The sequence below is a fragment of the Pinus tabuliformis genome, chromosome 5_1, assembly GCF_031772625.1.
Source record: "Pinus tabuliformis cultivar Carrire ecotype Pingquan chromosome 5_1, CPIR1, whole genome shotgun sequence".
NCBI classification, from domain to species: Eukaryota; Viridiplantae; Streptophyta; class Pinopsida; order Pinales; family Pinaceae; genus Pinus; species Pinus tabuliformis.
Window position 1 is genome coordinate 366234095 of NC_142305.1, and position 16619 is coordinate 366250713.

Consider the following 16619-nt stretch of genomic DNA (forward strand, 5'->3'; position numbering starts at 1 on the left):
TATAACACAACCCAACAGGGTGTCGACTTCGTTGACAGATAGATCATTGTATACTAGTGTCTTCGATAGATTAACAATGATTGAATCAACATCGTGATCAGATGAGGAAGTGGATAGATCACGATAACCAACATCAGAAAATTTAGGATTTTTGTCAACATCCTCATGATTTGATGAATCGAGGAGAGGGCTAGATGGTAAGAAAATATTTTCACCTTTTGTGTTTTTCAGGAAAGATAGATGACAGATTGGATGATTTTCGAGGAACATGTGTCCTCTCCGCACTGTAATGAGAGACTGGCATCCAATGTGTCACGTGAATGATCGGAAGTAGAAACATCTAGAAATGGGTTTTCACTGGGGAAATCAATAGTGGCAGAATCACAAGGGATGTCAGGATAAAGGGAATGAGGCACAGCTGGAAGGGAGTCATCCTTCACCGCAGGTTCTTCTTTAAATTCCCACACACACTCATCATGAATGATGGTGGAGGTTGGTTGCATAACACCAACTCTGTCAACAACTCGATCCTCGTTCACAGCAAGTGAGGAGTCCAGAATGGGATAACACAAAATAGTACAATCCAGAGGATCAACAGAACGTGAGCAACGAGGTATAGGAAACAAATCCACGTGACAAGCAATAGGCTTACGAGCCAAATACGCACAGATATCAAGAGCAGGTGAGGTGGGAGGATGATGAGCCCCATAAATGGGTAATTATATGGGCTCATTTGGCCTCCTAACTTGGTTTAATCCACCATTCTCATTAGTTTATTGCATGTTTTTTATTATATTTATGCTAATAGAGTGAGTTTGGTTAGTCATTATGCCATGAAGTCTAATGTGTGCTTTATGCAGATTTTTGGTCAATTTTGAGACAAAGTCAAAGGTTTAATGAGCATTTGGCAGCCAATATTCAAGGAAGACAAGGGAGAGGATTTATAGGAGGGTGTTTCCCTCATTGATGACCTCCTAATTCGAATCCTCCTTCAGAAAGCTTGGAGCACAAGCAACCACATCAATGCATCAAAGAGGCAGCCGAACAAGTGAATGTTAACTGTTGTCTATCTCAAGTCCTGGGAGCCAAGTCTCCCTGATTTTAGGAGAGTTGTTGGGAGCTCCAATTGTATAAATATAGAGGCATAGGGCCTCAGTAGGTTGTTGGATGTTAGTCAAATTTTCACACTTTTGTTGCAGCTCTTGCTCAACTCATTTTGAGCTTACTTTTGTGAACAATTTTATGTAATGTGACTATTATTTTGATAATGGAGATGAAATATTTTCTGAGCCAGCATTGATTTCTTTCAGAGGGCTGAAGCTCTTGGGTTAGGGCCCAACCCAAGCTACCCAACACCTCTTGTTTTGTATTTATATGTTTTGTTTCAGTTCATGAATTAGTTGCTGTTAGATAGATTTCTTCCTTGGTTAGAATATGTTTCTTTTGGTGATTTACATAGCTATTTCCATTTCATTTTGCTGGAGTAAGTTAAATAATGATATGAGAAAGATACAAAAAGGCCATCAATAAAGCTTTGACCTCCTTTCCAACCTTTGGGACCATGAGCTGAGGTCAAGACACTCTGGCTACCAAAAACATAGTTTTGCCTTCTCCATGCAATTTCTAGTGTTATAGTTTGATTTAGAGGTTGATGCTTTGCTTCAGATCCATTTTGCCATACTCATTTATGTTTTTGCAATAAATCTCCATTCATGCTTTCCTTTCCATATAGCATTGTTTAGCATTCTATTTTCCTAGATCAGAATTTAGGTTAACAAGAGATATAGTTCTGTTTTTTTGTGCAATTAGTTTCTTTGCTTGCTCAGTTTCAGTGTTTGATTTGCAGCTCTTTTGCAGTATATCTTTTCTCATAATAAGTCAATAAATTAGCCATCACCATCTCATTTGCTACATGCTCCACAGGTCATTCACAGCCCCTCATTAATCTTCCCTAATCTGCTATGTTTTTCTCATAAACTTTCCCCTCGTCCCTTGAACAAATCCAACCATCATTCTCTTTCCTAATCCTTCTTGATGAACCTTAAACACCTTAACACACCCCTCTAGTCTTCAACTACCCTTTCCCACCATTTTTCCACCTTTAAAACCTCTAAAACAACCCTTAGCATCCTCCTGTAGATCCTCCTGTAGATCCCCTGCAACCTCCTATAGAATTTCCTGTAAGTGGCTTTTTGAAGTCCGATTGTAGGGAAAGCCTCTAGAAGGTTACTAGAGGCCTCCTAGGACCCCTCCACACCTTCCTACACCTCTGAAAATCCCAAAGTCGCCCTCCATCGCCACCTAATCGTTGCCACATCCACAAACAAATAAATTACATGCATAACAATTTCACATAAAATACATAAAAATCCAAAAAAGATGTTTTTTTCTTATTTCCTTCTAGAAATAGCTTGAATAGGTGTAGTTTACTTCCTCAGTAGGTAATGGCACTCCTTTCCTATATTTTCACCTCTCTTTTTGCAAAAGTAGGGTTAGTCGGTAAATTAGGGTTTGCTAGGTTTACTTCACATTTCAGTCTTCTTTCTCTTTCTGCAGGTAGAATAGCCTCTGTAGAGTAACCTTTCCTTTCTTTCATCACGTATAAAGCTTCTTCTAGAATTCATAGAAGTTGCCTTGAGCTCCTAGTGATCTTGCACCAGCTGACTAAGTGACAGCCTGGAGTAAGAACTAGTACTTGTCCATACAGCACCATTACTTCCAAGTTTGTTACGAACTACTAGGTTGATAAAAGTAAAGTAGGAAGCCCAGGAGTTGTAGCATTATTGTTGCAATACTGTTGCTCACCACTTTTTGGCACCATTGTCGGGGAAGGCGTTAGAGTATTTTGTGATTACTGCTTTTCTTCTATTTTCTACTGCAACATCTTGCTATGTAGTTCATTTCAGCAAAAGTAGAGCAATTGTTTCTTTCAATTTCTACATTTCCTTGCTTTCATTTCAATTATGCAATTTCCATTTCAGCAAAAGTAGATTAGCCCTTTCAATTCTGCAATTTCCTTTCAGCAAGTTCATTTCAGTAGTTGCAATTTGTTTGTTCAATCAATTTCAATTTCGCAGGTACAAGTAGAAAAAAACAAAAATCACCCAAAAAAAAGATTTTCTTTCATGCCTCGTAAGAATAGAGATAATTCAGGAAAATCCTTATGCAACACCCCCACCACATCATAAAGCCACCCTTCTCTCTTCTTCAGTGGCAGTGATCCAGAAGAACCTTTAGGTGAACAACCAGAGATATTTGAAGAACCTATAGGAGAAGAAGAGGAAGAAAACATCCCTCATGAGACAATGGCTGAAAGTAGAAATGCTAGGGGGAATGGAGAAAGAGTAGAGGGTACCTTTCCCATCCGAGAGACCAATGGGGACACTAAAGTGAAGAACATAAGCCCTTCAACCTTATCTCACCTCCATGGATTGACTACAGAAGATCCTGACACCTTCTTATTTGAGTTTGTTGTTATCTGTTGAACCTATGACTATGCAAAAGATGAGCAGAAGTTGAAACTATTTCCTTCTACCCTCAAGGATGCAGTGTTGCACTGGTTCATGGGGTTACCTGGCAACAACATCACAACTTGGGCTTAGATGCAACAAGCCTTTAATAACAAATATCGAGACTACTGTAGGTCAAAAGATACCAAGGAAGAAATCTTCCGAATGACCATGGGAAGTGATGAATCCTTGGAAGATTATGAAGAAAGGTTCCAGCTTAGTTATAAAAGGGCTAGGTGCACACTTGACCCCGAATCTCTGAAGTTGGTCCTACTCAGAGGAATTTCGGAAGACCTTCTAGACACCCTCCATTTACTGGCTGGGGGAGACATCTACCAACTACCTTATGAAGACATAAAGACTGTTTTTAGAAACCATTCTAGGGCAGCCAGAAAGAGAGGTAGGGGGAGTCAACCCACAGCCAGTACCTCCTCATCTAGTTCATCCCTTAAAGGTGAACTTGGAAACATGCTGGAAGACTTCAAGAGTGAGATGTTGCAGACTCTTGCCATGCAAATGGATACCTTGCATATCAAAAGGAAACAAGAGGAAGCAGAGAGGGCTTTGGCCATTTTTTGTCCTATGTGTACCAGAAGGTATCCTAGGAATGAATGTCGATTGAACTCTATAGAGGTTTGTTCAGTCTGTGATGAAGATAATTCTACAGATAAGTGCCCTTCCTTGCCTAGACTTAAAGCTGAATACCAAGGGGCCGAAGGAGCCACTGAACCACTCTATTTCATGAACCAAAGGAGACTGCATGGACCTAGACCATACCAGCGGAGAATGCAAGGGACATCTCAGGCATACTATAACCCCAATCAAGCCACTTCCATACCTTCTTGGTGTCCCCCTACTCATCCTCCCTGGTCCACACCTCCTCCTTGGTCATACCCATCTCAATATCATGCCCAACCAGCCGCTCAATCATTCCATTCCTATACTCAGCCACAACCTCAGTGGAATGCATCTCATCAGTGGTGGAGGCCCTATTACAACTCTCCTCCCACTTTTTTGCCTCCACGACCTGCTCAACCGCAACCATCGCCTCCTGCTCCACCAAGGCAACCCAAAACGCCTGCTCAATCGAACCCAAACCTGAACAACAGATAGGCTCAGCAAGTACACAGTGGAGAACCATCATGCCCAACCTATGCTATCGAGATTCAAGAGATTAACCTACGATCTAGGAAGGTTTTCCTAGATAGCCAGCCTCCCCCTCAGGAGGTTGAGGAAGATAAAGAGGAAAGTGAACCGAAAGCAATTCCACCATTTCTTGAGAGATTATCCGAAATAACACAGCCTACCCCGGAAGAAACTGAACTTCTAGGAGAATTGAAACAGTTATGTGTAAATATACCACTTCTCCAAGCCATAAAGGATGTGCCTATATACAATAAGATGATCAAAGAGAAGTGCTTCAGGCATCCAGGCAGGTGCAAGAGAGATGCCCCAACCATCAATGTCATAGGACAACTATCTGACCTGATGTTGGGGTAGGTAATCTGTCCGAAATATCTAGACTGTGGAAGCCCAGTAGTTGATGTCCACATCAATGGCACCATGATCCCACATGCCTTGATTGATTTGGGAGCTTCCATTAATGTGATGACCAAGGACACCATGGTTAAGCTCAAACTCCAGGGCTCCTTGAGAAAGACCACGACAGTACTGCAGTTAGCAGAACACTCCACCATAACCCCTGCAGGGATTGTGGAGGATGTGATGGTCTCCATTGATTCTTGGGAGTACCCTGTTGATTTCCTAGTTCTCCAGCTAAAGGCAAAGCTCACTGGGTATCCTCTCATCCTGGGAAGACCCTGGTTGGCTACTGCAGATGCCTACATCAGTTGTTGAGCTGGGAACATGACAATGAAGAATGGGCATATGTCCAAGCGGCTAATCCTATACCCTCTTGCCCAACCCTTGCTAGAACATGATATACCTCTCTAGTTAGAGGAGGAGGATGAGGATGAATCTATTCTGCACCACTGTGTGTAGTAGAAACTACCATGGGGGAGAAACCGCAAAATTAGGATGATATCATTGAAAGTTTAATTTAGAATCCACCCCCCAGTATTTTACCATTACAAGATCTAGTGAAAGAAACCCAAGACAATCCCTTAACTGATCTCTGTAGGGCCAACCTGACCTCTCTCTATGTTAAGAATATAGAGTTCAGCCCATAAAGAACCTTGAAAATCAACTCATCTCTATCCACCTCCTAGGAGAAGGAACTGTGTAGCTTATTGAGAAAACATTTAGATGCCTTCGCCTGGAGCTATAAGGAGATGAAGGGAGTGCACCATTTAGTTTGTACTCATCACATATACATTAAGGAAGATTGAAAACCAGTTAGGCAGCCTCAAAGGAGGATGAATCCAGTCCTCAAAGACATTGTCAAGGAAGAATTGCAGAAGTTACTAGATGCAAGATTCATCTACCCCATCTCTGACTGTGAATGGGTCTCTCCTTTGGTGCTAGTACCAAAGAAAAATAGTAAGTGGAGGATCTGTGTCGATTATCGGGAACTAAACAAGGCCACTAAAAAAGACCATTTTCCTTTACCTTTCATAGATCAAGTGTTAGATGGTCTAGCGGGGAAAAAGTTTTTCTCCTTCCTAGATGGGTTTAGTGGGTACAATAAGATTCAAATTAGCCCGGAAGACCAAGATAAGACCACCTTCACTTATCCTTGGGGTACCTTTACATATCGGGTCCTTCCTTTTGGTTTGTGCAATGATCCCGCCACTTTCTAGAGAGCAGTATTGAGTATCTTTTCCGAACTGGTTCATGATGCAGTGGAAATATATATGGATGATTTTACTCCTTATGGTTCTAACTTCCAGGAATCTTTATCTAACCTAGGAAAAGTTTTGGACAAGTGTATTGAAATGAACTTGTCCCTCATTCTAGAAAAATGCGAATTCTTAATTACTGAAGGGACCGTGCTAGGTTATGCAATATCTCAACAAGGATTGCAGGTGGACCCCAACAAAATTGCCATCATCCAAAGGGTCCCACCTCCTCAAAAGGTGAGAGATGTCCAAAGTTTCCTAGGTTTGGTGGGATATTACAGAAGATTCATTAGAGATTTCAGTAAGTTAGCCTCTCCATTGTTTGGTCTTTTGGGAAAAGATGTCTAGTTCATATGGACTGACAACTGTCAAAAAGCCCTAGATACCTTGAAAAGTAAACTTGTGACTACCCCAATTTTGAGAGGCCCAAACTAGGCCCTACCTTTCGACATTCACACAGATGCCTCGAACAAAGCAATAGAGCATCCTTAGGGTAATTTGATCAAAAGTTACCTTATGCCATATACTTTATAAGTAAAAATTTGTCCAAGGCAGAGTTAAACTACACTGACACCGAGAAGGAACTCCTAGCTGTAGTGCATTCCTTAAATAAGTTCAGACATTACATCATAGGCTATCAAACATTTGTACACACCAATCGTGCTGTAATTAGGTATTTAATGAATAAACCAGATGTAGATGCTCACATTATTAGATGGTTGTTTTAACTGCAGTAGTTTGATTTAACCAATGTTGATAAGCCTGGTAGAGAAAATGTTGTTGCTGACATTTTGTCTAGAATAGATTTGCCTACAAGTGAGGAAGGAATGGTAGATGATCAAATGCCAGATGAGCACCTATTTTCTATCTTAGTATACTCTCCATGGTTTGTTGATATAGCAAATTACTTGTTTTCATCGCAGTTCCCACCACACCTGTCCTCAAAAGAGAAGGGCAAGATCGTGAGGAAAAGTGCCCCTTTCACCTGGATTGGGGGCAATCTCTTCAAACTTGGCCCAGATCAAATCTTGAGAAGATGTTTCAGGGAGGAGGAAGTTTTTGACATTTTCTTGACCTGTCATGATGGGCCTGGTGGAGGCCATTTTGCAGCAAAGAGGACTGCTTCAAGATTCTGCAAGCAAGTTACTATTGGCCCACTCTTCATCAAGATGTGTGGAGATATATTAGCCAATGTGATCAGTGCCAAAGGATGAAATGCCCATGCAACTTCAAGTGACTTTTGAGCCATTTGAGAAGTGGGACATGGACTTTGTGGGTCCTATCAACCCTCTTCAAAATAGAGAAAATACATCATTGTGTGCACCAATTATCTGAGAAAACGGGAAGAGACAAAGGCAATCAAGGCAACAAGAGAAGAAAAAGTAGCTGAGTTTTTAAGAGAGAACATCTTCTATAAGTTCGGGTATCCAAGAGAACTGGTTATAGATCAAGGCAGTTAGTTCACTTTCAATTTGATTGAAGACCTGCTCACACATCATAAAATCAAGCACAAGACTTCCACCCCTTACCATCCACAAGCCAATGGACAGGTGGAAGTCGGTAACAGAGCTTTGGAAGGCATTTTAACCAAGGTAGTGAGCAGCAGCAGAAAAGATTGGGCAGATTGATTAATTGAGGCCACCTGGGCCTACAACAGCACATGGAAGACCACCACTGGGTTCACACCCTATGAACAGGTCTATGGGAAGAAGGCTTTACTGTCAATAGAATTTGAATACAATACACTAAGAATGATAGCTGAGCTGGACCTAGACCTCAGCCATGCACAAAGGGAAAGGTTACTCCAGCTCAATGGATTGGATGAACAAAGATTGCAGGCCCTTCTCCACATAGAGGTATTCCGGCTTCAAATGAAGATATGGCGGGACAAAAATATCAAGGAGAATTCCAAGAAGGAGATTGGGCGCTGCTCTATGACTCAAGGTATAAAGATTTCAAAGGCAAGCTGAGGACAAGATGGCTGCGACCCTACACTGTAGACTGATGCAATGACAATGGTTCAGTTCTGATCAGAACCACTGACGAGGAAGCCATCCCCATGCTTGTCAATGGACATAGGTTGAAAATTTACAAGAAGCCCCTCTCCAAGCAAGAGTTCATTGAAGATTTGAATAAGACAGTGTTGGTAGTGGAGCAGGTCTCAGCCTCCACTCCACCCACTCACTGAGAAAAAGGAAAAATAATAAGGACTCAAGTGAAAACCTCTATGAGGCACTTGAGTCCCATCATTGGGTTGAAAACCTCTTTTGAGGCGGTCTAGTGATGACAAAAAAAAAGAGAGAGAGAATAAGATCCCTGGGTGAAGACCTCCCTTGGAGGCACCTAGGGTAGGCAAGTAGGGTGAAAACCTCCTGGAGGAGCCCTAGTTGTCTTTTCAAGAAAAAAAAAGCAGAGAGAAAACGAAGAGAAAATTGACTTTTCAAATGCATTGCAAGTTACAGGTGGACCACAGGAAGCAAGAGGAAATGCCACAAAGCCTATTACACATCCTCTATACTCTTCTCCATCATTTCTGATTTTTTTCTCCACCTCTCTGTGTTTTTTCTGAAGACTGTGCATCCTACAGGAGACCCTGTGTGTTCTACAGGAGGCTCCTGTAGAAATCACAGAGAGCCCGAAATAGCTTTTAAAAATAGTTTGAGGAGCTAAGGATTTTCATAGAGAGCATATAGGCCATCCATCCCACACCTGCACCACCTCATTTCCATTGATTTCTTTCCTTCCTGAAACAAAAACATAGAAACCAGTTAAAAAAAAAAATGAAATAAAAAAGAACAACACCTCCACAACTCACCTACAGCTTACCAAATCCTTCTCCATTGCCATCAAGATCTTCAGTAGCATTCTCACAGCTCCTAGCACAAGAGTCAGCTAAAATTTTTAGAGGGAGAAGCAGCTACAGGAGCTCCTGTAGGATTTCCTGTAGTAGCTGATCCCCTTAAAATCAAGCTCCAGCAGCAAAATAGGTGCAGCCACAGGAATGTAGAGGATGTTCGAAGAAGGATTCAACTAAAGGGCATCGGTACAAAACAAACAAGCCACATATCAAGAAGCAAAGAGCATATAGCAGAAGGGATACATGCATGCAGCATTGTAACCTAAGCATGCAGCAACAACAGAACCACGCAGCACTACAACACGAACATTCAACTTGAAGGTAAGCATCTAACCCTATCCTCTATTGCATCTGTATAATTCAAAAATTGCATGAATGAATGAGAAGGTTAGGGTTAAACCAGAAAGGTGGCCAGTTAACTGGCCACCCTCATCCAGTTCAGCTGCGCTCATCTGGAGATCTCACACACGTGTGCCTAGTCAACTCACAAAAAATCCAAAAAGATAGGCAGTGGCGGGTGTATAAACTCCGATGCAAATGATGGGAAGTAATTGCAGGCAAAAGTCATAAGGAGTCATGATGACATAGCAGTGGGGACCAATGGTTCGAATAATGGCAACGTACCCTTTTTTCCACCTCACATCATCACCAAAAATATGTCGAGTAAACATAAGTACTCCTCCTCGAACTTATTCACCACCTTTGTTTTCATTTTATCATCGTCCCCGCGGCTGCAGCAAGCTCCATACCACTTCCATAGCCTCAAAACTATCATTCTTTGTCGTTTTCAGTCCACCTCCTCCTGTCAGGGTTCTACAGGAGCATTATTGGGTTTGATAGGAGCATTAACAGGTTCTGTAGGAGAAGCTACAACCATTTCTATAGGAGGGGCAGTAAGCAGTTTTGCAGGAGAAAGCACGGGTTTTTCGCTCAAATTCAGACTTGAAGAGGTAGGCTCTGTACAAACCCACCTTTGATATTCATATGTACAAGGAATGATGCAATTTTAAGGATGAATTAAGCCTGAAAAGAAGAGGAATTGCATTAAAAAATTCTTCCTGTTTCTCTGTTTCCTGTTTCTGCAAAAATTGTTGTCTCCTTCTCCACCTGGGGTGTTCCAAAAGATTATAAACATAATGACAGGGGGATTCATGAGGAAGGAACCCATAAATTCAGTCAGGCTCCATGAACATCCTGAGGCAGTAGCCATTTTTACCAGAGCCAATTGGATGCCATTTTTCAAAAAACTTAGAGGGTATGATGAAGAAGTGACTCAGGAGTTTGCCCTTTCCTTGGTACCCCACTCAAAGACCCATGCCACTGTTACTTTCAGAGGTCTCACCATGGAAATCACCCCAAAATTTATCAGTAGGGTTACCAGTCTTCCACTTGGACTACCCTGGAGCAAAGATGAAAAGCCATTGGGTCAAGTTGCTAAGAAAACCTTCTTCCAACCAAATGAGCATCCTATAGAGGACAAAAATGGCATCAGAAGAACAAGCATACCTTACCCTTGGAATGAGGTTAGTTACCAAATTATCAAGTACATTTCCTGGGAAGGGAGGTATAGCATATTTTATGGTTACCATTTCAGACTTCTGCATGAGCTGAGATATGGCATGGATATTCCCACACTCCAAAAACTCAACATTCTCTATTTTCTCCTACAGTCCCTTGTAGACTCCAGCATTATATTGAAGGTAGGAGGTTCAGATCAATTGGCTCACCATGGACTAATTAAACTGCTGGTGGAAGAAGCCCTCCACACCTTCACAATCCCCATAGCCTGGGAGATCTTCAGAAATATGACAGGAGAAGATGATATAAAATCCCTCACATATGACCTCAGTCCTTCTGAAAGTGAGGGGGAAGAAAAAAAAGGGGAAGATGAGGAGGAAACCAAAACAAAGAAGGAAGAACCTAAAACAGGGAAGGAAGAGACTAAAACAGAGGAGAAAAAGACCAAAGCAGAGAAGAAGGAACCTAGGACAGAAGAGAAAAAGACTAAAATAGAAAAGAAAAAGACTAAACCAGAGAAGAAAAAGACTAAAGTAGAGAAGGCAGAAACTAAACAAGATGAGAAGGAAACCAAAACAGAGCTAGAGGAAACAAAGCTAGCAGAGGAAGAAAAGACAAAAGAAGAGGAAAAAGGGGAAAAGAAGACAAAAGTGTCTCCTGAGACACTAGAAAGGGAAGCAGCAGTTGTTCTTGCTGCCCTCAGCACCCCAGTTAAACCCAAACAAAAGAGGAAAAGGCAACCATCAATGTATTTTAGGGCTCGAAAAAGCACAAGAATAAAAATAGGGAAGCCACAGGGAAGAATCTCCATCCAAAACCCCCATTACTTATGAAAGAGGAATTCCTAGATCCTCCACTTCGAAGGAAAGAATAAAACTACATGACTCAAACACAGTCCTACAGGAGGCACAGACTGCTCTATAGGAGACCCTAACAAAGCTATAGGAGACTGAGAAACTTGAGAAAAGGGTAGAAGAGCAGACCAAGGTGAAGGATGAAACAACATAGACTCTAGAACCTGACCCCCAACCTAGTTTGGGCTCTTATTACAATCTCCTTGAGGGGGGGAAAATCATCCCACAGAAGTTTGCAGTCCCACTTTTCTTTGAGCTAGAGAAAGGAAGAGTAAGAAGCCATAGATGGATGCAAATTTCCAAGTCCAAACGGGTGGAAGACATTAGCAACATGGATAGAAAGCTTAGAAAAATGGGTCAGGAGTTGAGCATTGTAAGACATATAGAAGCAATCAGAAGATCTCACTTGGAAGAAAAAAATGAAATGTTAAGAAAATAGCTGCAAGAAAAGGACACACAGTTGGCATGCATGGCCAACTGGTCTATGGAGGCACTACAGTGAAGGCAACCAACAAAATCATATGGAGTATACCTCAAAGACCAGTGGCTACAGTTTCAGATCAAGACCTTGGCACAGAGAAGCACCATTGCTTTTCAGGATTATAAACAGTTTACAGACCTATGTGACCAAAGTTCAGCAGAAGACAAGGCAAAGATAGCAGAGTTTTATTTTCATAACTTGGCCCTCACTGATATGAACCTATGGGACCCTAATGCTAGGCTAGGGGACTCACAGCTGATGGCCATGGCATCATGGATGAATCATGAGGAGAAAAGGGCGGCATAAATAAAAAAAGTTGATGGAAAAAGAGAAAAATAAACCCTTCATGATCCAAGCTAAGCCAACAAACCCCATGGCTCTCATCTATGTCCACCAGTTGCTTGCAAATAATCCTCAAAGTGCCCCTAAGTATATCAATGAGCAGGCCTAGGCCATTGCACATTTTGAAAACATGGAAAGGTTACTTGGGGAAGACTTTATTCATGCTTGTATGAGGAGGTGTAACACTCTTCCACACAGTCTGCAAATCAAGGAGTATCACTCCCCAACAAGGATGAAAGAAGAATTAAGGAGAGTGCCACTGTACAAGCGCTTTATGCAGAGTTTGGAGGCCAATTGCATTGGCCTCAAATTGAGTCCTCCAATACTACTAGGCCTACTGGAAGGTGTAAAAGAGGAAGAAGGACAACAACAATGGGAAGAGGTGGATATAAAGACAGGATTCCATGATAAGGAAGAGGATATCACATCAAAAGCATGGGATTTCAGGGAGATCATCAGGGCCATCAAAGATGAGGAGACAGACTAGTTGCTCAGAGGATGAGCAACACATTCAGTAGGGGGTGATGATGAGCCCCATAAATGGGTAATTATATGGGCTCATTTGGCCTCCTAACTTAGCTTAATCTACCATTGTCATTCGTTTATTGCATGTTTTTTATTATATTTATGCTAATAGAGTGAGTTGGGTTAGTCATTATGCCATGAAGTCTAATGTGTGCTTTATGCAGATTTTTGGTTAATTTTGAGATAAATTCAAAGGTTTAATGAGCATTTGGCAGCCAATATTTGACGAAGACAAGGGAGATGATTTATAAGAGGGTGTCCCCCTCATTGATGACCCCCTACTTTGAATCCTCCTTCAGAAATCCTGGAGCACAAGCAGCCACATCAGTGCATCAAAGAGGCAGCCGAGCAAGTGAATGTTAACTGTTGTCTTTCTCAAGTCCTGGGAGTCGAGCCTCCATGATTTTAGGAGAGATATTGGGAGCTCTATTTGTATAAATATAGAGGCCTAGGGCCTCTGTAGGTTTTTGGATGTTAGTCAAATTTTCGCACTTTTGTTGCAGCTCTTTCTCAACTCATTTCGAGCTTACTTTTGTGAAGAGTTTTATGTAATATGACTATTATTTTGATAATGGAAATGAAATATTTTCTAAGCAAGCACTGAGTTCTTTCAGAGGGTTGACGCTCTTGGGTTAGGGCCCAACCCAAGCTGTCCATCACCTCTTGTTTTGTATTTATATGTTTTGTTTCAGTTCATGAATTAGTTGCTGTTAGATAGATTTCTTCCTTGGTTAGAATAGGTTTCTTTTGGTGATTTACATAGCTGTTTCCATTTCAGTTTGTTGGAGTAATTTAAATAGTGATAGGAGAAAGATAAAAAAGTCCATCAATAGAGCCTTGACCTCCTTTCCTCCCTTTGGGACCGTGAGCTGAGGTCAAGACACTCTGGCAACCAAAAACACAGTTTTGCCTTCTCCATGCAATTTCTAGTGTTATAGTTTGATTTAGAGGTTGATGCTTTGCTTCAGATCCATTTTTCCATACTCATGTCTATTTTTGCAAGAAATCTCCTTTCATGTGTTCCTTTCCATATAGCATTGTTCAACATTCTAGTTTCCTAGATCAGAATTTAGGTTAACATGAGATACAATTCTGTTTTTTGGTGCAATTAGTTTCTTTGCTTGATTAGTTTCAGTGTTTGATTTGCAGCTCTTTTGTAGTATATCTTTGCACATAATAAGTCAATAAATCAGCCATCACTATCTCTTTTGCTACATGCTCCATAGGTCATTCACAGCCCCTCATCAATCTTCCCTAATTTGTTGTGTTTTTCTCATAAACTTTCCTCTCGTCCCTTGAACAAATCCAACCATCATTCTGTTTCCTAATCCTTCTTGATGAACCTTGGACACCTTAACACACCCCTCTAGTCTTTAGTTACCATTTTCCACCATTTTTCCACCTTTAAAACCTCTAAAATAGCGCTCGACATCCTCCTATAGATCCTCTTGTAGATCCCCTGCAACCTCCTGTAGAATTTCTTGTAAGTGGCTTTTTGAAGACCGATTGCAGGGAAAGCCTCCAGAAGGTTACCAGAGGCCTCTTAGGACCCCTCCACACCTTCCTACACCTCTACAAATCCAAAAGTCGCCCTCCATCGCCACCTAATTGCTGCCACATCCACAAACAAATAAATTACATGCATAACAATTTCACATAAAATACATAAAAATCCAAAAAAGATGTTTTTTTCTTATTTCCTTCTAGAAATAGCTTGAATAGGTGTAGTTTACTTCCTCAGTAGGTAATGGCACTCCTTTCCTAGATTTTCACCTCTCTTTTTGCAAAAGTAGGGTTAGTCGGTAAATTAGGGTTTGCTAGGTTTACTTCACATTTCAGTCTTCTTTCTCTTTCTGCAAGTAGAATAGCCTTTGTAGAGTAAGCTTTCCTTTCTTTCATCACATATAAAGCTTCTTTTGGAATTCATAGAAATTGGTTTGAGCTCCTAGTGATCTTGCGCCAGCTGACCAAGTGACAGCCTGCAGTAAGAACTAGTACTTGTGCATACAGCACCGTCGCTTCCAAGTTTGTTATGAACTACCAGGTTTATAAAAGTAAAGTAGGAAACCTAGGAGTTGCAGCATTATTGCTGCAATATTGGTGCTCACCAGAGGATGTGACCGTTAAATAGATGTGTGTGCATGATATCCCACACCACTCCGCGGTGGTGGAGCTATTTGATGAGGTGAAGGCAAACAATCGCTAGTGACAGCAACTGTGCCTGCCTATGATTTCGCAACTCCATCACCAAAGTGTGCTAAGTGGGGTTCATATATGTGAAGAAGATACTCAAATATTCCACCAAGAAATTCCCAATCAATATCATATTCGGTGAATCGGTATGAAAGATTACAAAAGTGTGTGTAAAATTGTTCAATGGAATCATTGGGTGCTTTTCATAATTCCATAATTTCTTTGTTGAGTTCTTTATAGTTAAAGTGATTGAAAGCATGGTCTATCTTTGCGACCCGATGAACAAGAGAATGAATAAATTTTTCGGGCAACATGGCACACCAGTGCATTGGGTGCCCTCAAAGCATGTAGATGAACAATGCACAGGTCATGTATTCTTCTAAGATTCCATGCCTTTCATGTGAGCCTACAACCTCAACTGCATACCTAACCAAGGCTACGTGGCGACCACCATAATATGTTTTATGAGACAAGCTATCCAAGAGTTTTTTTGAGATAATGAAATCGTTTCCATAAGACATACATTCTGAAAGCGAAACTTGGTAGTTAGTCATGATAGATATGTAGAGATTCAAAACAGATGTGAGGACTCAACTTGTCAACTGGCCCTTATTCTAGTGCCAAATTGTTGATGATGATGGACCCGCCAACATGTAAGCGGATCTCCATGGTACGTAGTCCCAATTAGAACTTAGACCGTTTCGTGTAGGAGTCCGAGTAGTGGGTCGTACGATAATGCCTTGAATGTGATTTTGTACAGAGGCAAGTAAGATAACTCTGTTGGTAGCAAGGGTGTGATAGTTCATTGAGCCAAGGAAGGTGAATGAGAGGTTCTAACACATATGGGTTGATATGAGTGCACCCCTTGGAAACCTATGATAGTACATAGTTAAGAAGGGAACACACGAGTGAAGATGCATCACAACATGGAAGGAAATTTAGCAAGCAATCCAAAGTGATGGTTAAAGAAACAACACATTTTAGAAAGATTCATACATACATACACAGATAGCTATACCAGAATGTGTAAGCAAACCAATACATATATCATTTAGAGTAAACCAGATAGCATAGAATACAATACAACATATGCATGAAACGTGTTGGCTCTTCTTATATTAAGAAGTGTAAGTTCCAGTCATACAATACATCCATGTCTAACCACTAGTTCCGATAGCAGAACATTACAGCCACAACCGCCTGCTCTTCCAAAGAGATGTACTAGCTCTATGCAATGGAGAAGCCAAGGCTCTTTACAATACTATCCAAGCTCTCCCAAAGATAGTCTTATCGGAAGCTTGGTTAACCAAAATCCTATACAATGAGTTATGAGGTTCTCTTTATAGTAAAGGGTGGGGTGACCCTTGACATTCCCCTTTTTGATAGTTCATATACCCTCATGACTCTTTGTCTACTCTATGATAGTTACATCGAACTATCAACACTTGACTTACACTTGACATGATGTCTCATGTGAGACAAATTGGCTTGAGCAAGCCATGCAAGACATCACTAGAACTTGGTCCATTGTGGTGAGACTAA